General features: G+C 38.4%; 1 protein-coding gene across 1 annotated transcript in view; it reads left to right on the top strand.

Moving 5' to 3' along the window:
- Window positions 1-13,762: 13,762 nt before the first annotated feature.
- Window positions 13,763-27,055, top strand: part of LOC108701353 (sodium channel protein type 2 subunit alpha) — an 87,716-nt gene continuing 74,423 nt past the window's right edge. The window contains exon 1 of the mRNA XM_041576224.1: window positions 13,763-13,950. The gene's annotated coding sequence lies outside the window, so the exon portion shown is untranslated. The remainder of the gene's footprint in view (window positions 13,951-27,055) is intronic.

Consider the following 27,055-nt stretch of genomic DNA (forward strand, 5'->3'; position numbering starts at 1 on the left):
CAATTCTATTGCATCTGTTAATTAGAGAGGGAAGACAACGCTACACAATAATTCTTAGCAACTTTATGTCAGTCATCTCACTTATAACACTATGAACTTCCTGCTCTAAGGAGAGCTGGTCCCTTGCGGAAAAATGTAGGTAGGTCTCCAAGATAAACTATAACTCTCATAAACACTTGCAAAAAAGAAATATTGAGAGCCAGTGGTTCTTAAATCATCAACTCACTTCATAGTAGCTTCATATCTAATTTGAGTACAGGGGTGTAACAAGAGGTTGCCTCCCACATGTATAGGTACTCCTGCTTGTGCCTGCCCGCAGCCCCCCTTCTCAGCCTCGTGCTCGCTCAGGTGCGAGCATGACTATTTAAAGAGGAAAGTGTAGGGGGGGGGTTTGACTACTATAGAGGAAACAGATCCTGCAGTTCGGCCCCCCCTTTCCCCCGGGCCCCTCCCCAGAGGTTGTGGGGTCTGCTTCCTCCACCACTGCTTGAGTATTACTCATACTGCCAGCTCTCTGTTTCCAGTGCACCAGGAACTTTTAGGGGCATATATATTATGCTGTTTAGCAGGATACTACACTGCACATCACCAGGCTTGGCTGTGTAAAAAACGGTGTAAAAAACTGCTTCATTTTGTATGCGTTTTTTCTAAGGGGCATATTAATTACACCGTATAAAAGTTTTTTCTTAGAGTGACTTCTGGAAATATGCCCTTTAGAGTCACTTCTGCCGGACACAATGTAAAATAACGGCAGCAAATCTGGCGTTTGCATGGCATTAAATTACACACACCTTGATAAATTCGCTTATTATTTTACACAGCTTTTTATAGTGAATTTCATTTTACACAGCATAATAAATATGCCCCTTAGTTTTGGCTTAAGGGGATTTCACACGCTACCCATGGTCCTAATCACTGGAGTAGCATAGTATCATAGTAAGTTAGGTTAAAAAAAGACACACGTCCATCAAGTCCAAACTTAAGTCTGTTTATAACCTGCCTTACTGCTAGTTGATCCAGAGGAAGGCAAAAACCCCAGTTAAAAGCCTCTAAAATTTGCCTCAGAAGGGGACAAAATTCCTTTTTGACTCCAAGATGGCAATTGGACTAGTCCCTGGATCAACTTGTACTAAAAGCTATCTTCTATAACCTTGTATTCTCTTACTTGCTAAAAAGTCATCCAACACCTTCTTAAAGCTATCTAATGTATCAGCTGTATGGCTGATTCAAGGAGAGAATTTCACATCTTCACAGCTTTCACTGAAGAAAACCATTTTGAATATTTAGACGAAACCTCCTTTCTTCTAATCGGAATGGCTGCCCTCTTTTCAGCTGGAAGTGACACTTCTTAAGCACCTCTTCTCCAGCATGAACAACCCCAACTTGGCCAGTCTTTCCTCATAGCTAAGATTTTCCATACCTTTTACCAGCTTATTTGCCCTTCTCTGTACCCTCTCTAATACAATAATGTCCTGTTTGATTGATGGAGACCAAGAAAACTGTACGGCATATTCAACATGGGGCCTTTCCAGTGCTCTGTACAATGGAAGAATCACCCCCTCCTCCAGTGAATCAATGCCCCTTTTAATACAGCTCAAGACCTTATTTGCCCTTGATGCTGCTGACTGGAATTGCTTGCTACAGCCAAGTTTATCATCTACAAGGACTCCAAGGTCCTTTTATATTATGGAATTGCCTAGTGCAGTCCCATTACGAATATAAGTGGCTTGAATATTTTTACATCCCAGGTTCATGACTTTACATTTATCAACATTGAATCTCATTTGCCACTTAGCTGCCCAGATTGCCAGCTTGTCAAGATCCTGCTGCAAGGATGCCACATCCTGGATAGAATTAATTGGGCTGGATATTTTTGTGCGACCTGCAAACACTGATACATTACTTACAATACCCTCCCCTAAGTCATTAATGAACAAGTTAAATAAAAGTGGACCCAATACAGAGCCCTGAGGGACCCCACTAAGAACCTTATATTAATTAAGGAATTACAGTCTGGCAGTTGTCGCTTTGGGAAAAATCCCCACATTACTCTTCTTCATGGGGCATATAACTGCTCTTACTTGCTCACACTGAGTGTCTCACACTCCTAAAATAAGCAATAATAGGTGCTGCCCTGCCACCTGCTAAAAGCCCTCATTCAAGGAGGATATATTTTCCAAAATGTGAGAGATATGGACTATTCTTAAGAAACACAAACATTTCCAGATTATTTATTGTAGGGGGGGTGGTTATGTATCCTGTTAATGCAGAAACTCATTAAAAAGGTAAAATTACACGTAAATTAGAAAAAAAACTGCAAAATATTATACTGCAGTAGTGCAGTGGAGCTCATGGGTGCCATTTCTGGATCATCAGACATCCTTTGTAAGGGACCACCATATTTGGAGCATGCACATGTGCCAAAAAGTTCAGTGAATTGCCAAAGGGAAGGAAGAGGATCCAAAGAAGACCGAAGATCTGGAGGATGGTGCCCATGAGCTCAGCTGCGCTACTCTGTATAAATAAGTGAGCATGCTGTTAGCGACACTTTCTGTAATAATGAACTATGCGGGGAAGAAGCAGGGGTGGGGGGGATTATCTAGGGTAGTATATGAGGCTTTTCTTAATGGGGGCGTTTAGTTCTCCTTTAAGGTATAAAGATCCAAATAAAAGGAAAATCTGTTATCCGGAAAACCCTAGGTCCCTAGCATTCTGCATAACAGGTCCCATGCCTGTACAGTACTTATAAATTGTTATTTTTGCAAGCTATAATATCCACTAAATATTGTAAAACTGTTTCAAACATTATTTATTGGGATTTTATGGGCTAGTATTAAGCAATGTACATTAATGAATGGACACCAATTATTTATATCTGTATAAATCTCCATTTTAACATTATCAAAAAAATGACCATGTGTCACCGTCCCTAATCTATAAGTAAAGATGAACTAATCACACCAAGGCATCTGAAATATGATTGGGCATCTCTTTGCTAGATAGTTAATTTGTCCCTGACTTTCCAACCTTCTTCTGTTGGTTGATGCTGGAACTTTGAGATCAACAACAGCTACATTGTCAAATTGCTGGTGTATGTAGAAAACAAAAGAGGGTCAGTGGTGACCCTGTTTGCGCAGTGCCATGTACATTGGCAACTGAAAGGTCTGTCCAGCATACAAAAACATGTAAATGTTCTACAAACTTACTTATTTACAACCATTTTATCTGAGAATCTTGGCCAGTTCGATACCTGTTATGGCTCATATCTGCCATGTACCAATGTGCAATTACTTAGTGTATTTGTAGATACTCTATTGTGCAGGAAATGCTTTGTAGTGTATGTTTATCAGATACACAATAATTGTGTGTGTTTGAATGTGTGTACTAGTGATGGGCAAATAAATTTGCGTTCGCCGCCAGCGTCCAAATTCTTTGGATGTTCGTAGGAAAACTTGCTTGCATCAAAACCATTGCGCTTCAACATTATTCGGACGTTCATTGACCAACGCTGGTGTCAAAAATTGACACAAACGTTACAATTTACATTTCGCTAATTTTTCTTTTTTTGTGAATTTCATAAGAAATTCACAAATTTTTCAGCGAAACGGGACAAATTCGCCTATCACTAGTGTGCACATTTTCCAGGGTTTCAGGAGCATAAAAGTGTGTCAGAATGTTTCATTGTTGTGGAATAATGCTGGAATTGCCTGGTGCAAGGGCTGAAATGATGGCCCCCTTGTTGTAAATTCCAAAAATACAGAAGGAGACATCTGAAGAATGATTACTGCTCAGCCCATGTTATAGATATGGAATCTCTTATTTAGAAACATGAGATCCAGAAAACTCCAAACTACAGAAAGGCCATCTTCTATAGAATCTATTTTAAGCACATAACTCTAATTTCCCTTTTCTCTGTAACAGTAGAACAGTGCTGTGCCTTGTACATGATGGTAACTAAACTGCATCAATCCATATTGGTGACAGAACAATTGTGTTTATTTCATGTTTAAATAGTTTGAAACAAGTATTTACACATGGAAACCGATTCATCTTTGAGAATTCTACTGACCAAAAACTTAATTACAGATGCAAGAGAATCGACCAGTGATAATGTTGATTCCGAACACTATGTTAGCGATTTTTTTTTTATTTCATTATATGACACTGGAATATAATGTCAAAAATCCCACAGACATGCTATTTATAATAAAAATAGTATTTATGAATCCATATTAAAAAGTATCAAACAGTCCCCACATGGCCTAACGCGTTTCATGCTTACCGAGCACTTAGTCATAGGCAATTTCTGATATGTCACATCCTTTCTAGTGCTTAAATACCATCTTTAATAGACCCTCCCATTATTAAAACCAATCACTATCTACCACATATTGTCACGGCCGGCACCCGATACCAGAACAAATGCCAAGTACCCTGGTCTCGGCTCGGCTTCACCAGTAGTGTGACCACCGTTGGGCTTCGGGAGGAGCCCTCAGCTTACTTGGGTGCCACCTGGACTTAACGAGGGGTGCAAGCGAGATGTTCTGGCTGGCAAAGGGGAACGGCTGTTAGCAGAGTCTTTTTGGGCCGAAGGTCACGGTACAAAGGATTAGGCAGAATCGTAGTCAGGCAGGCTGGGTCGAGGCAGGCAGATAACAAGGATCGTCAAACAGGCAAAAGGGTCAAAACCAGGTGATCAATCGAGGGGTTAAACTGAAGAGTAGTCGTAAGCAGGCAAGGTCAGGATCCAGAAATCAGAATAGTCAAAATAGCCAGGCAGGGGTCAAAACAGGAATTAGACAGGATCAGAAGGAAGCAGACAAATAGCACAAAGCTCAGGAGCATCAGGAATACAATCCTATCACGGGCAATCTACAATTACAAACTGTCCCTTTAAATATATTCAAAACTCGCGCCATTGTGCGCTGACGTCACACGTCAGCGTGCCTGCGCCTTTAAGACGCGGACGGAAGCAGCATGCGCGCCCTAGGTGCAGAAGATCCCTGCGGGCGTCCCCACTTGGAGTTGATGTTATATACAACATATGTGTAATAACTTACCCCGGAAGGGGTGGTGGAGTCCACCACCCCTTCCGGGGTAAGTTATTACACATATGTTGTATATAACATCAACTAGAGCCTGGGCCATTGGCTCATCAATTTAGAAACACTAAGTATTTATATAATATATAATCCATTTGGCGGTGTACAAATATACACTCCACCACCCCTTCCGGGGTAAGTTATTACACATATGTTGTATATAACATCAACTAGAGCCTGGGCCATTGGCTCATCAATTTAGAAACACTAAGTATTTATATAATATATAATCCATTTGGCGGTGTACAAATATAATATAAGTTACAGTTACATTATCTGAACAAAAAATAAATAACTGGAACATAAGGACAGACTTGTGCTTAATGTTTCCAACTCCAAATGCAGGAACAATAAGCATAGAGCCAGATTTACACAAGATTATTTTGCATTTTAATTCTGCCACAGGCCCTGGAGAGCTGGGGTGGTTTTATTGTGCAATATTGCTTTAAGAATACAATGTATGTAGTTGTTGCTGGACTACAACTGTCAGAATGCCCTAACCTTGGACAATAAGTATATTGGGATTTGTGGTCCAGCAACAACTGAATAAAATGTTGTTGAGCAGTGCTGTACAGCAGGGTTAAGTGTTCCTTTAAGATATGGAGATGAAACCCTTAAGGGGAAAAACCCCAGGTCCCAAGAATTCCGGATTATAAATCCCATATCTGTACAACTACTGGGAAACTATTCATGGTATTCTTATATAACATTTGTATCTTTATTTCTAAGACCTGTGACCTCTAAACTGATACCTCATACAATGAATTAACAAATCTTTTGTGATAGACGATAAGTTTCAAGAAGTGACCTTATGCTTTGATTTACATTGAGCAACACTAATCAGCTGTGTTTCCTGCTGAGAGTAAAAAAAAACAGTACAGCAAACCTATAACCATGAATGGATGTACTGAATATATTATGTGCTTTTGAAAAGAAAACTTGCTAGCCTTGCTTATCTCTCCCAGGAGGATACAATGTGACCTAATGTAGCCTTTCCATTTCACATCCTCATACACTACAGCTATGCACATACTGAGAAACCCCTTAACAATATCACTATATAAGGAGATGTTTCAGAACACTTGTAGAAAGGAAAATTCTGCCAAGAAGAAAGTGGATCCAGGATAGGAAATATTTTTTTTTGCATCTTCTTTAACTTAAATTGTCTTTAAAACTCTTTTGCACCATCTAGCTCTCCAGAGGAGTCAAATATAAAGGGACACTAACCCCAAACATAGAAATGTCCCACTGCACCCTCTAGTTCTCCAAAGAAGTCAAATTTGAACAGCATAATTCTCCAGTAGGAAAGTTGGGGAATGTATCTAATGAGGAACAAGTCTCAAACAGTAAATGAATGTGCATGTGCAAGAGCAGGATCATCACACAGATACATGTGCTGTGATAGCATGGGAATGGCAGGTGCATCTTTATAAAATCTTTTTAGAGCCCAAAATAAATGACAACCATCATTTACTCAGCTGAGGAAGCTGCAAACTAAGCAAAACCCATATTGCATAGGTACAATAATTTAAACCCTCTCGGTTATATCACAGACATTCAGTAAAGGAATGTGAAAAGAATGGGGGTATGGTCATTGAGAACTTTTTATGTATTTATTTGAACTTACCACTAGAGGCTGACACACTCCTAGGCACAGCTTACAATGCAAACCATTCAATAATCACATATGTATTCTGTTTTCCTTAGAACCAAAATAATTCAGCACCACTGACAGCTCCATCATGTGCTGGAAAAGTTAGTAGTTAGTAGGTCTTATTTATGATGTGCAAGGCAGGGTGCAAAGCAACTGTATACTTCTGTTTACAGATCAGAAATCAACAGAAACATCTAATGAGTATAAGGTTGGGAAGCAAAGGAAATCTGTTCTGTTTCACAGCTGCTAACCAGTACAACACTGTTACATTGCAACACTTCAGTGAAACAGAAATGGAAAACTTGCCCCTTACCCCTGACATACTAGGCAGATGTCACCTGGGCATTACTTAGGCAACATTGCTTTGACAAAAACTTATTAGAGACCCTGATTTCTGACATTACTTAGGTTGTCAGTGATCTTATGGCTCAAAGCTTGATATTGGGACCTTATGTTCCCAGTACATCAAACCCTGGCTCTAGGTAGAGACCAAACAGTGTGAACCTTGTCCTCCTGTTCCTTATCTAAACAATGGGCAAGAATTCATCACTAAACCCCTTGGCTAAGTGGGAATTATCCCTACTACAGAGCATAGGTTACAGACCAGGGACTTCCTGAGCCATGTGGGGAATTTAACTCTTCCCATACATACACTTTATTGATTAATGGTTAGTGTTCACCAGTAGAGGTATCAGAAAATATTCAAGCCCAGGAGGTTTATATATCCTTGTTTACACCATTAGCACATGTTATACAGAAACACAAGCAAACCATATTAAATATTTCAAGGCATGAACAAAGAAGGGGATGTTGGGTGTACCAATATAAGGTAGGATACACATTTTAAGGATTTCTTCCTATAGTTGTTGGACTACAGTTCCCAAAATGTTTTACACTTAATATCGTAGAAGTTGTAGTCCAGCAAGCCATCAGGCATCTCAACTCCAAAGGACTGAACTGAATATATTCATAAGGAACTGCACAAACCTACAGTATCTACAAATCTACATAAATGTATGTCTACCTTGCCCAGCGAAACCATGTACCTGCTAGCGTTGCTCACTTCAAAAACTCACATTTAGATGCACCCAGTATAGTCTTATAGTCTTATGTATAGCACCATGGGTTCTGGAGGAACGTTATTTAATTTCTACTGTGTACTGTATTATTGTATATGGCTGAAATTACAATAAAATCCACTTGACTTGACATTTATTGTAGATATTTAAAACTTTTAGAGGAAAAAAACTTTAGAGGAAATTTTTTTTTAGAGATTTAGGGGCCCAATTATTAAACATCAAATTTATCAGGTTGAGGTTTTTAAGTGAAAAACTTGAATTTCTTGTGGAAAAAAAACTAAAATTTTTAGAGATCAATAATATACCCCAAAGCTGCTAAATATCCGAATCCGAAAATACTCCATCCCAAAGCTGTTAAGGTCATGTAGAAGTCAATGGCAGATGTCCCTTAACATCATTATCTGCACTGGATAATTGTGGATTTTCATCCATTAATCAAAGAAAGTCTAATTTTCAGAGTATCGCTCCCATTCTTTCGAGAAAAATTATTGATAAATTAGTTCAATTCATGGAAGGGAGTTTGGTCAACTTTGTTTTCATAAAAAACTGAGATTAATTAGAGTTTTAGTAAATAACCCGAGCACTCAGCACAACTATGCAAAAGCACAAGGGCTCAAGTTCCTTGTACAAGTGCATCTGTACTTGTGGTTGTAAATGAGGCTTCTTATTTCTGAATGAGTCAAACGTTGGCCAGGAAATGCAATGCTCTGGTTTTAAATGACAGGATTAGCCTACAGCATTTGGTATTCCTTAAAATATGGAAGCACTCATTTAGGGACAAGCTACATAAAAACACAATTAAATATTAATATGTTGTTAAAAGTCAAAACAAACATCTGCTAACTGTTCAGTTAAACATTTAAGCCTATAGATTGAATACCTGTTTCTGGCTGACCAAGCATCCTGTAAACATACTATAATTTGCAGAACATGACCTAAATTAGGTTATCCACTTGGTTCTACAACAAAAAATTGTGAAAGCTTCATACTGTATGACTATTTTACACATTATTATAAATATGATTTGTACAACAAATGAACATTTGATTTTCATGATAGTACCTTATAAAAGTCATTGGATTGCCACTGTATTTGATGAATAGGAAATGTACAGGAACAGTGGTAGTAAATCCTTATTGGAAGGAGTGGTATAGACACAGAAGAAGGCCATGGTTAAAGTGGACATATAATGTTCCTTAAGCGAAATTGACACTTTTGCTCTCCAATGTAAACTTAAATGGGATGTAAAACTAGTCCCATAGTTTTCTATAGAAATTTCCAAATAACTTAATTATAGATGCAAGAAAATTCACCAATGAGAATTCAAATGATCACAAGCTTAATTATAAATGCAAAAGAACTGACAAATAAGAAGTTTGAACATATAGAGATAATTATGTCTGTTTTCCTTCATTATATTACACTGGAATCAGAAATGGGGATAAAGGACAAACTTGTTCTGTGCCGGGAAACTGTACTTAAAGCTTCCAATCTAGTGCCTTCTAAACAAACACTGATCTCTTTTAGATTTCTGGTGAAATGATGATCTAGATACAATTAAATTTGTGGAGCTTTGTTCTAGCTATGTCTGAGGAGTTAGCTGATCTTAGAGGGACATAAAACCCAACCATTATGGTGTCCCACTGCTCCCCCAGTTCTCTGGAAAAGTTTAAAAAAAAAATCAATTACACATGGATACCAATTAACCGATAAGAATTCTACTGATCAAAAACTTAACTACAGATGGAAGAGAATCAACTAGTGAGAATGCTGATTCCCAGCACTATATCAGCCATCTTGCTCTTATCTTATACACAGAGATTATTGTGTATTTTTTTTTAATTTTTATTATATTACACTGGTATCAATGGGGATACAGGACAGACTTATTCAGTGCTGGGAAACTGTGCTTAAAGCTTCCAACTCAAATTGCAGGCACAAAGAACATGGAGCCAGATTTACACAAATCAGCTACGATTCTCATTGGAGGATTTTTTGCATTTAATAGCATTCGCTGGCTGTAGAGATTTGGGCAAACATTTTAACGTGCCATATTGTTTTAAGCGTAAGACCCTGGTGTTACTGGATTACAGCTCCCAGTAGTACAGCAACAACTAAGTAAAGATTGGTTGAGCAGTGCAGTAAAATATTTACAATCCCTTTAAATACAGATGCAATAGGATTCTCCAGTCAGAAGCATCTTCACCAGTACCATGTTAGTCTTCTCGCTATCACCTAACATATTGGAGCAATTTTCCTTACACTGTAATTAATCATGCGTAGGGTTGATATAGTGCTGTTAAGCACTGTTTAGGACCTTCCTCTACTGTTCAAAAAGAGGGAGAGATATTTTTCCATTGATCCAGGTGTATTACAGGCATTCCCAGCAATCCCTAGCTAATAAAAGAGACGGGATTGCATAGATCTTTCTCTTTAGTCTTCATTTTAGCAGGGGGAGGGTGGATGTCTGAGGCAAGAGGAGGCCTCAGTCAAAGATTAGAAACTTGGAAGCCCAAGGAAAGCTAAAACCATAGTGGATGTCTGGGATATAGTGAGCTTGTAAGGAAATTAAATATATTTGTAAATAGCAAATGCAATATTTAAAGGTTTAGTAAACCCTGCTGCACCACACTGCTCAACCAAACTTTATTCAGTTGTTGCCAGACTACAAATTCCAGAATAATGTAACATATAATGAAGGTTGAGTCATGCTGGGAGCTGTAGTCCAGTAACATCAGAGTTGTCTTCTTAAAGCAATATTGAAAACCTTTCCAAAACTTTTCCCCAAATATCTACAGCCAGTGACTGATTTCAAAAAATCTCCAATGAGAATCCCAGCTGACCTGTATAAATCTGGCTCCATGTTCCTTGTTCCTGCAACTGGAGCTGGAAGCTTTAAGCACAGTTTCCCAGCACTGAACAAGTCTGTCCTTTATTTTCATGTGTGACTCCAGTTTAGGGAAACAGCAAGAACCTCTTTGACCTTGAAATATCTTGTGACAAGTACAGCCTAATACTCGGTGATTAATATAATAACATAGTGCTGAGGAGCGGCAGAGAATATTAGCGATCCCTTATGGCATTCTGGCTTTGAATATTGCCTTGGGGTGAGGCTGGCAACGTCCTATTTATTTGATAAAATATTAATAAATGCTGTGGCCATTTTTATAATTTCTGGCTAATGGTGTCTCATTACGGTATGTAACAATGGGGTTTAATGGGATGGCTGAAGGCAAAGGGTAAATTTAGAATCCCCTTTTCAAGTGCTGCCACTTCTGGGCTTAGTCTGGTGGGATTAAGCTGCACCATAAGAATGGTTTTGGGGCAATGTGCAAAGTACAAAACAACATGCACGTTTGGCACCTGCTTTTTACACTCTTTACCTTACTTACCTTAATAATTGAGCCCTACAATGTAGACTACGGTGTACAAAATTAGGCCACACTCTGACAAGGCTTGACTGAGCCTCCTGATGCTGCACTTTACTACTCTTACCAGATTTTCAAACCAGTGCAAGTGAAAGAGCGAAGCTTACCATGGGTTTCCCAAGGGAACACGAAGAGACACTTTTTACTCAGTTGTTGCTGGACTGCAAATTCCAGAATAATGTGACATATAATAAAGGCTGAGGCATGCTGGGAGCTGTAGTCAATGTAGAAAATGAACAGCACCATCGACTTGGATGTGATTTAAAAAGCCTTTATTTGTGCTCTTGTGGGCATCCCCCGCAACGTTTCAGGCCATGTGGCCTTTTATCAAGCTTTTATCGGGAGCTGTAGTCAAGAAATGTCAGCACTGTATTCTTAAAGCAATATTTCACATTTTCCTCTACAGTCAGTGACTGCTTTAAAATTAAAAAAAAAAACCTCCAATGAGAATCCCAGACAAAAATAAGATAATCTCTATTTGTAAGACATAGTGCTGGGAATCAGCATTCTTAATGGTCAATATGTTTGCATCCACAGTGAAGCTTCAGCCGAATTTTTATTGGTGAATTTATAATTTCATATAATTAAATTTTCTGCAACTTGGATTTACAACCCAACTGTAAAGCCATATATCTAACTTTTGTGTGTTGCGTCCTGCGCAACTGTGTCCATTTCATCAAAATAAACACAACTGCATGTGTGCTTAGCCACTAATATAATGAAGTTGAGCTGAATATTTTCAAAGTCTGCCTTGTGTAGTTTCTGTTGTTTGGCATTTGAGTGAGGTCTGCACTGATTCACTGAAAGTCATGGAAATTGCCAAAGCGCCAGGCGAAGACCCTAAGATTACAGAAGAAGAAGAAGAAGATGGCTGCCATGAACTCAGATGCACTGAATCTGCACCTAGGGGTAAGTAAAAAGTTAAGGGCATTTAACCAGGGTTGAAGCTAGGCTTGGGGAGGAGGGAGGGGATCTATTTAAGGTAGGGGGTAAGGTTTTTTTAATAAGGGGTTGAATTCTCCTTTAAGAAGGGGTTGGATGGTGTTAAAGGAATACTGTCATGGGAAAAAAAATTCAAAATGAATCAGTTAATAGTGCTGCTCCAGCAGAATTCTGCACTGAAATCCATTTCTCAAAAGAGCAAACAAATTTTTTTATATTCAATTTTGAAATCTGACACGTGGCTAGACATTTTGTCAATTTCCCAGCTGCCCCTGGTCATGTGACTTGCGGCTGCACTTTAGGAGAGATATGCTTTCTGGCAGGCTGCTGTTTTTCCTTCTCTATGTAACTGAATGTGTCTCAGTGGGACATGGGTTTTTACAATTGAGTGTTGTTCTTAGATCTACCAGGCAGCTGTTATCTTGTGTTAGGGAGCTGCTATCTGGTTACCTTCCCATTGTTCTTTTGTTTGGCTGCAGGGGGGGAGAGGGGTGATATCACTCCAACTTGCAGTACAGCAGTAAAGAGTGATTGAAGTTTATCAGAGCACAAGTCACATGACTTGGGGCAGCTGGGAAATTGACAATATGTCTAGCCCCATGTCAGATTTCAAAATTGAATATAAAAAAATCTGTTTGCTCTTTTGAGAAATGGATTTCAGTGCAGAATTCTGCTGGAGCAGCACTATTAACTGATTCATTTTGAAAAAAATGTTTTTTCCCATGACAGTATCCCTTTAAGCAAGTGAGGAATACAGGGTTATGAAAGATAGCTCATAGTATAAGTTGATCCAGGGACTAGTTTGATTGCCATCTTGGAGTCAGGAAGGAATTGGAGAGGCCCTCCTCTGGATCAACTAGCAGTTAGGTAGTTTCTATACAGACTTAAAAGGTTGAACTTGATGGACGTTTCTTTTTTTAACTTACTATGTTACTATGTATATATGGTCAGGAGGTGTCAATAGCTCCAGGGATCGCACAGTGCTGCGCATGAAACGGAGCAGCAATGCTAAATTCATTACAGGAAGCAGGAAGGACTGAGCATCACTGAGCACGATTAGACATTAGTACACAGAGCACGTTTCGATAAAAGTACCTTAAATAAAGGTGGTTTTATACGCAACTCCCTGTGGGGGAAAACGCAAATTGCCCACTGCATTTGCAGATGTAAGTGAGCCCTTAAGAGTACATAATATCCACATTTACCCCAGGGTTGGGAGCATAGAAAAAAATATATTTTATTTGTAAAATAGTTAATTTATCTATTAGAACATTGTCTGAAATAAATTTTATTCCACTAGAAAATTGTGCATTTTTAGGTGTCATTTGAGAACATCAATTACATTTTAATGGCCTAAATACTTTAAACACAATTAGCACAAACAACACTAGACTGGAAAAGCTCTATACAGCTGCTACGCCCATGCCGGTAAAGGAGCACTCTCCGTCTGATCCCAGTGATTTCATCCCATTTCTTTACCAGCAGATGGAGCTGCTTTCTTGAGTTGTGATATGACTTATTTTTTATTTATTTCCCAATTTCCTGAATTTGCAACCATAGAGAGAGAGAGAGATCAAGCAGAGGTGATGGAGAATATTCTAAAGATATCTGTTCCCCCAGCCTTATAAATTAAAACATGCTGCACTCTGAAATGTTGTGCCTGCAGGCTGCAAACCTCTGATGAGCAGAATATCAGGATCCTAATCTTCACTCACTGCCATGAGCTGGAATCTTCCTCCCATCAGGTAAGATTACTGTGCATTTTCTACTCTTACATGAAAACACATGGTCTGCAGTGTCTCATAGGAGGGACACCGGGAAATGATCGCAATAACCCTTTAAATTAGGTGTGATTCAAATAATAACAGTTTCATATCAGATGGGTTTTTTTCTCCTGCACATTGCTTACATTTGACACCATTTGACATTACTGTTGTTTGCGGCTTACAGTGATTACTTTATTTCTGTGTAATTATTGCTTATTATTTCCTACTATTTTTGCACCTTTATATTGATTTTAAAGAATAATTTACATTGTGTCGGAGAATTATGTGCGTATGCAAAAATCACTTAGGGACTTTAATTGATAGCTGTTAGTAAAAAAAGCATAATTCTAGGCCCTTGTAAATATTTTTCTAACTGTGAAGCAAAAAGGCCTAGATAATCTATCTATCTATCTATCTATCTATCTATCTATCTATCTATCTATCTATCATCTATCTTTCTATCCGTCTCTCTCTCTCTCTCACTCTCTCTATAAATATATCTATCAAATTAAATCTATCTATCTATCTTTCTATCTATCTATCTTTCTATCCATCTCTCTCTCTCTCTCTCTCTCTCTCTCTCTCTCTCTCTCTCTCTCTCTCTGTCACTCTCTATAAATATCTATCAAATCAAAATTATCTATCTATCTTTCTATCTATCTATCATCTATCTTTCTATCTGTCTCTCTCTCTCACTTTCTCTCTCTATAAATATATCTATCAAATTAAAACTATCTATCTATCTATCTATCTATCTATCTATCTTTCTATCCATCTCTCTCTCTCTCTCTCTCTCTCTCTCTCTCTCTCTCTCTCTCTCTCTCTCTCTATCTATCAAATCAAAATTATCTATCTATCTATCTTTTTATCTATCATTTTTCTACCTGACCTAACCATACCCTCCTTGTTTTGGTTTTACACAATTCCATTTACTCAGATACAGAAGTGAGTTTGTATAATTGAATTCTACAGGGCGTTGTCATCTACTAGCATTGCACTAATTACATTTGGGTCCATTTAGGGAGCACAAATGTAATCTGTGCTGATTAGAGGTTACTTGGGAAAATCATGATAACCTGTATTTGTATGCAGATTGCTAATATTGCATGTATTATTGTGCTTGTGATTTATATATGTTTTATATTCATTCATTACTTAGAAAATACCTTTGGTAAAGAGATGTTTATTTATTTATTAGTCCTGGGCTTGGTGGGTGCGGTCGAAGATTTGAGTATGGCATGAACTGTAAATACACAGCTGTCTGTGGCCTGCGTTATCTCATTCGGCACCACGTAAGGACTGTAATAATATTCTATAGGCATTTAGTGTAATGAGTCTATATGCAGTAAAATTAACCTTTTCTGTACAGTTATACATATTTAATATTTACCTGTTTCTTGTATTGTTGTAAGTTGTCTATGGTTTTAGAAAAATTGATTTTCTAAGTATTGTTGCCACTATTTAATAATTAATAAGTTAAGTCTATAGAATATGATAGCAGTTAGAAAGCTATAATATCCCACTGATAGCATAACAATTAACAATTAAAAAGCCATAATGATGCTAAAAATATATGCAGATATTTTCCCACAATGCATAATAACGCAACATGTTAACTATAATAAAGCATAAATTATAATTCCTCTGTAAAGTCTATTGCCTAATGTTAAACTGCTGTTAGCATGCCAGCCTATCGCTAGCTGTTCATCACTGCCAAGGTACAAAACACTGGCAGATGGGAGATTTGAGTGTCATATGTTGTAATGTGGTTGATCACCATTTGTCCCTGTTTGTTTTATTCTAATTAAATGCATTAGTACATGAAGTGTTAATATCAGAAGGGGTGACATAACAGTCGTCACAAAAGAGAAAAAAAAAGCATAGAAAGGGGAAAAAAAGAAGGAAAATGGATTCCCTTGTCTTGTTTTGAAATCACTGCTGGAGTTCCTTTCCCACCCACACATCTCCTTTCAGGCTGCATGCATAGCTGTTAATGCTCTCTCCATAAAAAGTTTCCTATACCATTATTCCACATGATTGCAGCCTTGCACAATACTGATAAAAAAAAATTTCCACCTCATTTCTTATACATATATATATATATATATATATATATATATATATATATATATATGCTAAAGCATTTCTACCATTTAACTTGAGCTTTGTTTGAATCCCACAGGCAAATGTAACCACTTCAGTGCCAGTCTTTGTTCATTTATTGATGAACTGTAATATCCATTCAATTAACAAGAAGTGCAATACATGGGCATAGAGCAGCAAGCCTGTCGATAACGATTATAGCAGGAGTGCCCAGAATTTAGTGGGGTGTTACACTGCTATGAGGAATGTAATTTCACTGTGTAATGTGAAGACACCATACGCATAAAGGTGATTTAATGAAACTGTGAACAATGCTGGGCTCAACATCTAATGTCAGGTCTTGATCCACCTTTTGGATCAAATGCTTGTAACACGTTTTTGGACTATCCAGGCCAACGGGGTTAACAACCAGCTAGTATACTAGAGCATGGGTTACACTTGACTCTAACACTGAAGTCAGGGCCTTCGCAAATTGAAAGAAATTAAGGTGTGGTGTAGTGCAACTACAACTCCCACAGGCTACTGTGCTTTAACCAATAAAGAAATGAGTGCCAGGAGGTTCTTGCAAATCAATCAGGTAGATGCAGGTGCATTCCATAAGGGAGTAGTCAAGGCATTACAACTTCCCTCTAGGCAGAAAAACCTCACATGTGGTCTCACCCACTGGAGTGGTAAGCAAAGAGAATCTAAAGCACCTATCCACTGTGTCCCTTTACTGTAGGCAAATCTTACAGCCTGGGAAGTTACTCCATACTACACCTCCTTGATGGAGCACACAGTTGCTCTTTCTATCTTCCCTCACTGTCTTACTCTCCCAGAGAGGCTATAACAATTATATTGTTCATTGACGGGGTCCCTGCTCCCCTACTTCCACACTAGAGGTTTAGGTCCCTCTAGGGCAAACTTGGCTTTACTGGGCCTTGGTGTACCCAGGCTCCCTGGAAACATCCAGCTGGATCAGCAACCAGAAAGGAAAGAGGAAGACCCACCCCCTTCTCACTCACTATACCAAAGTGTGTCAGGAAGTGGTCACAACACCTCTTGGCCAATAGCACATCTATGCAAATTACAACTAGCTATATGGGCTTTTGCCCAGCAACTAGGGAGATCAGGAAGTGTAGGGATTTAAAGCAATAGGGGAACATTAACCCTATGGGTCCCTACATACTACAGTTTTTTCTAATCCATTAACGACTCTCATGGTAGGGAAAAATTCCATGACCTGACGGGCTTTAATTAAGGTAAAGAATGCTTGTGGTAGCATCAACTTTCGTTTAGTCTCAGAAGACATTTTCTTGCTAGAAAAGCACCTAATCTCACTCATTCGTTATCAACTCTCTTTGTAGGGAACTCCATTACCTCAATGTCTTTAATTAAAGCAAAGAAACCCTTCTGATGCTCATGATGGCATTTACTTTATTTCAGTATTAGAAGAATCTTTTTTGATTCTTGCACTGTCCTATATGTCCTCATGATGGCATTTACTTTATTTCAGTATTAGAAGAAGTTTTTTTGATTCTTGCACTGTCCTATAAAAGTCCATCAATGCTGGGCTCAATAACTACTGGTAGATCACATTGTAATTAAATTAAAGTGCCCACCTTTAATGCTGCTACAAGGAACACATGCTAGTTACAGATTAACAAATCCTAATTGTATATGCAGCTGTTGCTAGAAAGGCATATAATTCACAAGAGCCACGAATATCCTGTAAATTGCAAATCGATCTGCCAGGTTTGTTTTTTTTGGTGATCGAGGAGAACTAGCCGATGTGGTTGATGCGGTCCTCATCCCGTCTGTGCCCATTTCATTCAGTGTAAACTGGCCCTAGAGCTGAACAATCAGATTAACCTGATATTTCCCTGCCTTTGGTAGGCATATCAGGTTAAGATCTTGTCAAATGAGCAGATCTTATCGTGTATGGCCACCTTAAGGATCCAGACCTTCAAAGTTGTCACATGAATTTCCCTTCTTTCAAGTAGAAAATGAGGTTTGCCTGTTATATACGCTGATGTTACAGGGCTGATTATTAATTTCTGATGCTAATTGTGCTGTTTCTGAGCTGCTGTGTACCTGTAATTTGAATTATTTACTAATCAGCCTTATGTTGTGACATGTATATGATTATATGCTCAGTATATTGTGCATCGGTCCCTAAGCTGAGTAACTGACAGCAACCCAGAGCATGTGCAGGGAATCAGCAAAAAAAGAAGATGAGGAGCTATATCGGTATCTTTGGAGGCACAGATTTTTACTGCTAAAGGGCTATGATTGCTTTGGGCTAGTACAGAAGCCCAAAACATAAAATACAATATTTCTACTTCTTTAGTTTAGCTTTAGTACTCCTTAAAACTGACTGTATGGGAGATGGCCCATCCATAATGCAGAACTTTCTGGATAATGGGTTTCCTTGTTATGGATTCTATAGTGTACCTGCATTTAGTTTGTCATTGTGCAGAATTATGAAATGCAAATAGTACAAACAGCCCTTCCATTAATGAGCATATTGATAATTTCAGTCCATCTGGATACTGAAGTATATTCACAGTATTTAATTTAAAGGTGTATAAAACTGAATTGCAAATTGCACATTCTCAATCATTTGCAAAATTGCTAAACAAAGAAAAGATAAAAAAGAACATTTTGATTTCAGCACTAGAGTATTCCAGAAAGTAATTTGAGAGAAACAGAGAATGTCTTCTGCATGTGACAACTGAATTCAGTTTCTCCCGAATTGGGCCCTCCCAAGAAACATTTGTAATAATAATAAATAGACACTGAATATAATACAATGAAGAAAAATGACATAATAATCACTGTATGTAAGATAACAGAAAGATTCCTAATATAGCGCAGGAAACCAGCATTCCCATTGGTGAAGTCTCTACATTTATGATGAAGTTTTTGACTTTTCATCAGAATTCTCATCAGTGAATTGTTTTCTATGTGTAGTTAAGTTTTTTGTCATCCAGTATGTCATAGACAAATTCTAGACATCATCATAGAAGCTTGTTTCGGTGTCAGATTGTTTGCTTTTTTTAGACAAAATTTTTTATTACAGTAAAAATTAAGAACTTGAACTTGAAGTACAAAGCCTTTCTATACTGTATATCTGTTTGCAGTTGCGGATCCTACTCCCTGTCGGGAAGCCCATGTTATTCACACTGTCTGAAAGAGCACAGTCGGCTTTGCCTGGAGTTACTGGACCTGCTAACTGTCACTATTCCATAATTCCAGCTGCATTCAGCTTCTCTCTTGAGGGAGAACTGTGATGAGGCCTAAGAGTATTCATGCTTAATATGAAGGATGTGTAGAGCAGTATCTCAGCTGTTGTAATTGCCAGGCTGGAAAAAAATGGATTCATATGCAGCCTTAACGATAATTAACGATCACAATACATATAGATATTATCTTGTGCTTGAAAGCAAAGCTTTTGGGTTTTCATAAAGTGGGATTTAGGTCCATGTAAAATATAAAATAATATACTCATGGCAGACAATAAATGGTGGGGCAAAAAGTTTTCCACTTTGCCTACATTGCAAAAACTGGTGAGCTACTGAATAAAAAGTTAAATAACTAAAAAAACACAAATAATAAGAAATGAAAATCAATTGCAAGTGGAATATCACTTTCTACATCACACTATAAAAGTTAACTCAAACATCTAGACATAACCTTATTAACATCACATTTACAGATTTGGTGTTTGATGTTAGTTTAATCTTGGTCAACAGAAATACTGCATGGTAAGGCAAGGTGCCTTACAAAGAGATAGGATTAAGGCTGCCACCTGGTCAGTATTTAAACAGGTAAAATACTTCTTCTTATCCCATTTACATAAAAGTTCAGTCCCCTTAAGCTGGCCATAGACGCAAAGGTCCGATCATACGAATCGAGGATTCGTACGATTTTCGGACCGTGTGTGGAGAGTCCCGACATTTTTTATCCGGCGGAGATCGGTCGTTTAGTCAATCAGACGATAATATTTCTGCATGTATTGCCGATCATACGATTTTCAGCTTTGTCGGACATAACTATCGTACGATTGCTGTCAGGTGCAGAACATAGGCTGATCAGTTCTTTAACTGCTTTATTTGATCAGAATGGTAAGACTTTGATCTGAATGGTTAGTGGTGGGTCGGAGATGGGAAAGTCCAATCGTACATTGATTCGTATGATCGAATCTTTGCGTCTGTGGCCATCTTTAACACCATTGATCCATATTAGGATTACATCCCCATTCTGTCCTCCCAGCCTTCTTGCATCATTGGCTGGAAAAAACATTGTTATATTTGCAAAACTACTTATAGCTAAATATTGCATATGTTGTTACTAGACCAAAAACCTCCTTTGCAATTGTTATTATATTACTCTATTAAAGAATGATATCATGTCCTGGCAATTAACCTACATTAAAGGGCTGATTTATCAAAGGTCGAGTGTTAGAGGTTTTTTTTATTTCGAATGAACTCGAAACTCGAATGATATCTTACTTAAGAAAAAACTCAAATGCGAAAAACCTTATTTATTATTTTCATGTCCCACAACCTAAAAGCTTGAGAATTGATCAAGTTTATGGAGAAAAATAAAACTCAAATTGCTTGAATCATTCGAGTTTTTGGGCAATACCAAGAAAAACTGGAACATCAAGCAGGCTGTTAGCCTCTTCAAATGGTTCAAGAGACCTCTGCCATTCATTGACTTCTCGGCAGGTTTTAGGTGGTATATTTTAAGATTCAAGCTATTTCCAGGGTCGGGTACAATAAATCTCAAATATTCAAGTTTTAATTAAAATATTCGATCAATTTGAGTTTTTTTGTAACCCGAAAATGTGAGTTTTGACCTACAAATACAACTCGAAACCTCACATTTTCGAGGAAAAAAAACGACTCAAACCTTAATAAATCTGCACCTAAATGCAGTGTAAACTTAAACTGTACAGGGAAATAAGTATGAGAGATAACACAATGGAAAACATCCTGTATCATTTGCCAAGTAATGAAACATTATAGGAAAAACATCATTATGATTCATATATTTTCATTTGTTGATCGCATAAGGCATCCGTTCTCAGCACTGTGCCAGACCTTTGCAAATGGAAATGATATGCAAATAACAGCAAAGAAAACACAAGGCACTTGGTCAGGATAATTAATTAAAGCATACTGTATGATGAATGATCTACAGGGATTTAACAGGACCTGTCAAAACAAAGGTAAGGAATCTAGGTATTTTAAATGTATTTGCTCAGTGTGCATTGAATCATTTGAACCTCTGATGAAAGTGGCATGTAGGTGATTAAAGGAAGTCTAAAACTCTTCATAAACTGCAGTGATGTGCCCTCTATGTCTCTAGGTTGTTCTGTGATAGCAAAACTGTGCTTAAAGTGCCAGGGTACCCTAAACCTTTACAACAGAATCAAGCTTATTATACCCATGCTTGCACTAATTTATGGTGTACAGTATATCCCATTAAAAAGTACAAGAAAACCTAGTGAGTTGTCCCTGCTACAAAAAGTGTCACTAATGGCATTATTTGGATGTTCAGGCACTGAAAACAGCATACCACTCCCAGTTACAGCTTATGCTGCAATTAGGAACACAGTCAGAGCCTTGTGGTCATCCCCTTCCATAGAGAACTAGAGGATGCAGGGGGACAGCTCTATGGTTAGGGTTAGTGTCCTGTTATTCACAGTTTGTCCTGGCACTGATCAATAATTTCATTTATCTCCATGTCTGATTTCAGTGTAATATAATGAAGCCAAAATGACATAATCATCTCCATAAATCTCCTTTAAAGCATGTTACACCAAAACAATCTGTTTGTTTTTCTGATGGTTGATGCAATACTGTTATGGTCTTCTGTTCTATGGCCATCTCCAAAAAGCTCATACAGCTTCTCTGTTGGTCCTAAAAGGTATTCCCTCCTCCCAAACTCGTCTTGCTCCTCTATTTGATCTCCCCAATGCAGTACTCACAAACCAAAGAAGAAGGAAAGGATCCAGTTGGATATATTTTGGTGAACTACGCATGGTTGTATTTAATGACACAACCTTATCTCTAAAAAGGTCCAACTGCCTGACCTCAGATATTCTTAATCTGTCACTGAGATATTTGTAATAGCGCTTTCTATGCATATATCTATAATCCATAATATATCTATAATCCATGTTCTATGCCATCAATTAAATGCTCATCAAGCTTCTCTGTTGGTCTTCACATTTGTTTCCTCATCCCAAATTAATTTTGCTCTTATATTTGACCTCCCCAATTCAGAAGCTGCAACCTAAGTAGAGCTGGCCATAGATGCAAAGATGTGGAGAGTCCCGGCATTTTGCGTCCGGCGGAGATCTGTCGTTTGGTCGATCGGACAGTTTAAAAGATTTCTGTCGGCTGCCGATAATATCTCTGCATGTATTGCTGATCGTATGATTTTCAGTGGGAGACTGTCACTAGCTTTGGTCAGACATAATTATCGTACAATTGCTGTCAGGGACAGAACATCGGCTGTTCTTTTCTACTTTATTTGATCGGAATGGTTAGTGGCAGGTCGGGAGATGGGGAAGTCTGATCGTTTGATGATTGTTAGATCTTTGCGTCTATGGCCAGCTTAAGAAGGAAGGCATCCAGTAACATATATTTTGGTGGACAATGTCTGAAACCCATTGGATCTGCAAGCAGTGTCAGATTGGGAAAAAACCCGGTGGGCCTGACCCTTAATGGGCCCCCTCTCCCGATTAGATTCGGGGGAAAAAAAATTCAGGCGCTGCGCAGCGACATCTGCGCGGAACCTATTGATTTAGGAGCACCGCGGCGCCTTCTCGCAGGTGCGCTGAACGACACGCCGCCTTCTGGCAGGCACGCCGAGTGGCGCCTTCATCCATGCACGCTTTGCGCCTCATAGTAGGGGGGCAGGGGGTCGCGCGGGGGGTCGGAGGGGGACCTGGACATTAGTCCCGGCGGCCCCTAGGCCCCCCAGTCCGAACCTGTCTGCAAGGACCTCTTATCAACTGTCTAAAACCTCAGATAATTTGACATTGAAAAAAAAAATTATATATGTGACTATAAGGGGCAGATTCACTAAGCTCGAGTGAAGGATTCGAATGAAAAATACTTCGAATTTCGAAGTATTTTTTTGGTACTTCGACCATCGAATTGGTTAAATTCGTTCGAATTCGAACGAAATCGAACGAATCGAACGAAAAATCGTTCGACTATTCGACCATTCGATAGTCGAAGTACTTGCCCTTTAAAAAAAACTTCGACCCCCTACTTCGGCAGGTAAAACCTACCGAAGTCAATGTTAGCCTATGGGGAAGGTCCCCATAGGCTTGCTAACCTTTTTTTGATCGAAGGATTTTCGTTCGATCGTTGGATTCAAATCCTTCGAATCGTTCGATTCGAAGGATTTAATCGTTCGATCGAACGAAAAATCCTTCGATCGATCGAACGAAGGATAAGCGCTAAATCCTTCGACTTCGATATTCGAAGTCGAAGGATTTCAATTCGAGGGTCGAATTTCGAAGTATTTTTAACTTCGAAATTCGACCCTTAGTGAATCTGCCCCTAAGTGTGCGCAGGTATGCTGTATTTAGGCGTTTTCTATTTCTAAAATTCTTCTTGAAGAACTGTTAAGATATTATTTGCCAGGTAGTCCTTTTTTTTGCACATCAAATAAAAATTCAATGTTGTATTTAAGTAAAATTGGTGCATTTGCTTAATATACATATTTTACCCTCATTTTTTGGTAAAATAATTCATTATATTTAGGGCATTACACAGCAGAAGAGGATTCTAATGATTTATTGGTATTTGTGCAAGAAAAAACTACAGACTTTCAAGATTAATTACTTGAAAATTTTTTTCTCCAAATCCTTCATAGGAGCAAGCTCTGTTAGCCATTAAATGCCTTGTCTGTACTAGACTTTTTCCCCTGCATCTATATCTCACAATGAATCATCTGTACTTAATGAATAAGTGTTAAGGGCAACATTTGCATCGATTTAGCACTACTTCATGTGTTTGTAAACGACCCCTTTGTGAGAACCATTTCTAAGCACAAATATATACTAAAATGAATTTCAAGAAAGATCTTACTGTCTCTTAAATCCAGAACATTTCAGCTGCAGCCAGATTGCTCTTTTCTGGTTCACTGCTTGAGTCATTTTCCTCACAGGAAATCTAATCTAATCTTAATAATTAGACAAAATAACTCAAACTACTTCCCCATAAACTTGTTGGTCCATATCTAGGCAGTGCAACACTGACACAGGCAAGTTTAGATCAAATGCTAATTAAATGGACAGTATCACCACAATGCAAAACTCACCTGGATGTAATTATATGTAATTGTAATATAGTCTACATAAAAAAAATTAAAAATTGCAATATTATTAATTTTACTTAAAATAATACTAATTTTGGTATAAAGGATTTGTTTGAACAGTTAATGAAAGTAAATTATCTGGGGCTTGGTAAAACAAAACAGATTGTGGAAGTTAACAATTCATTTGGCGAGATCTTTCCTGATATGGCCACCTACATGCTGGGCCAAATCAGGCTAATCCAATTGTTTGGCATCTGGGCCAGTGATTGAATTATAATCGGCACCTATGCAAGACCATGGCCAGTGTAAGGCCAGCGTATAAACACTTCAAGCTGTTTGCTGAACTGAAATACCCCAATAGCAGCTTATTGCAAGAAGCCTCAGGGGTTTCATATATGTATATACAAATAAGTGCAGTGCAACTATACTGTACAGGAATACAGGGCTCAGCATACAAGTACTTAGTTCAGATAAACACTTCTACAGGATATACTGTAGTTAATAATATAACCCCTCTTGTAAAATATAGGGATATTTTAAGTTACCAAGGAGTTCCATGACCAAATAAACACATGAGGCCGAAGTCATGTGACAGAAATGATGTCACTAAGCTCCGATTATAACCAATGAAACTATTAAGCACCATTTATTAGGATATAATTTACAGGATAAGCATGAATCTTGTGTATTATACTTAGAGATACTGACATCAGAAATAACCTTTTTTATTATCTAGCATAACATTTTCTTTGAATGCTATTTATTCTTTTGCCATAAAAGTATTTGCCTGATGCTTTTACATTGCCTTTCTAACCCCCATGTTCCTGTATGAGGGGCAGGGCACGAAGAGGGGCCCGGCACTGCTGCAGTTTTGAAAGAGGCGGGCCTGCCTTGCGAACGACGAAGCCTGTATCCATTTTCGAAGTCCCGAACAGCCTAAATGCGGAAGTGCCGAAAAGCCAAAGGACCCAAAGCCAGGAAAACAGCTGAAGCCAAACTCCTGAAGCAGCAAAAAGACCCGAAGCTACGAAAATAGCCGAAGTCCTGAATCGGCGAAAAGACCCAAAGTCACGAAAGGAGGCGAAGTTGAAGCCATGAGTTCAATTCTGCTGAACACCAATTTGTGTTTTTGTTTTTTTAATCCCCTGGCCACCAATGTATTATTTTATTATTCTATAGGCCCCTGCCACCAATATTTTTATAAAAAAATATTTTTTGGGGCCCCAATTTTTTTTAAATTGTAACCGGGTCCTGGCACCAATGTTGTTTTAAAAAATATTTTTTGAGGCCCCAATTTTTTTTTAACTTGTAAAGGGGACCCTGGAGCCAATGTTTTTTTTTTTAAAAAAAAATTTGGGGCCCCAATTGCGCCAATGTTGTTTTAAAAATATTTTTTGAGGCCCCAATATTTTTTAACTTGTAAGGGGGGGCCCTGGTGCCAATAGCTTTTTATAACTTGTTTGTGGGGGGGGGGGTTACTTTTTGACCACTGACGTCTATGTGGTCTTTTAACTGTGGAGTGGGCGGGATCGGGATCTGTTGTACGAGGCCCCGTGATTTCTAATGGCGGCCCTGATGAGGGGGCTGCCATATTTGTGCAGCAGTAGTCGATTAGCATTAGAAACTCTAACTGACAGGTTAAAGCTGGCCATAGATGTTGAGATTTTTAAAAGATCAGATCCTGATCGTGAGACCACGATCTTCTCAGAACGATCGTACGATCGTACGAATTTACCATCAACTAAAAAGACCAATTTGCCAGGAAAACAAAGGGGAGCTGCCTGCTTGGCCCTGCAAACATAGAGAGATTGCACTGGGACCGACAAAGATTTTTTGACCTGGCCGATCAATTTCCTGACAGATGTCGGCCGAAAAATCGTAAGATGTACGATCGTTCGAATCCCACTAACCGCACGATAATTTCGAAGGATCGGTCGGGCTTCCCTAAAATCGGGCGTTCGGCAAGAAGAATCGTCGCGTCTATGGGGAGCTTAAGAAGAGACAGACAGGTTGGCAAAACAGTCAGGTTTAGGAACTTCAAGTAACAATTACTTACATCACTTTAATATACCAGGGAAGATTTAACTCTAATCTTTGGATTAGATCTTTATAAATAATATTGCTATTCCAAATCTGGGTAAAAAAACCTTAAAGATGAGAGAATGGCGTGTTCCTATTAATCTCAACAGTTTATATTATCTCAAGATTATGATTTGAACATATCCATCAAGGTTGCATACATTTGAGAAAGATCTATTTCAGTGTGTGGGTGCTAAATTTAAACGGTGTGTTAAATGTGAATCATCGTATTATTAGCAGGGGCGCACACTCAGGTTCTGCCATACCTGTCTCTTATGAGAATTCTGTTCTGTCTACACAGCTGCAGAGATAATGTGAGAAAGCAGCAACATTTTCTAATGTTATGCAATTATCTCCTCGTGTGAAATCACGGCTCAGCAAGATAAAATCTGGGACTTAAAGAAACAGTATCTTAAAAAAAATCCACATTGTTCTCACTCACAACAGAATTGCAGCCATGTCTCCTTCTGATATATGTTGCAGATTCTTGTGCTGGTGTCATCTGTATCAAGAAGATTTGAACACTGAATAAAAACCTCTGCTACAGAGTAACACAATTTTTACATTCTCCAGGGCA

This window comes from Xenopus laevis, chromosome 9_10L (genome assembly GCF_017654675.1).
Source record: "Xenopus laevis strain J_2021 chromosome 9_10L, Xenopus_laevis_v10.1, whole genome shotgun sequence".
Classification (NCBI taxonomy): Eukaryota; Metazoa; Chordata; class Amphibia; order Anura; family Pipidae; genus Xenopus; species Xenopus laevis.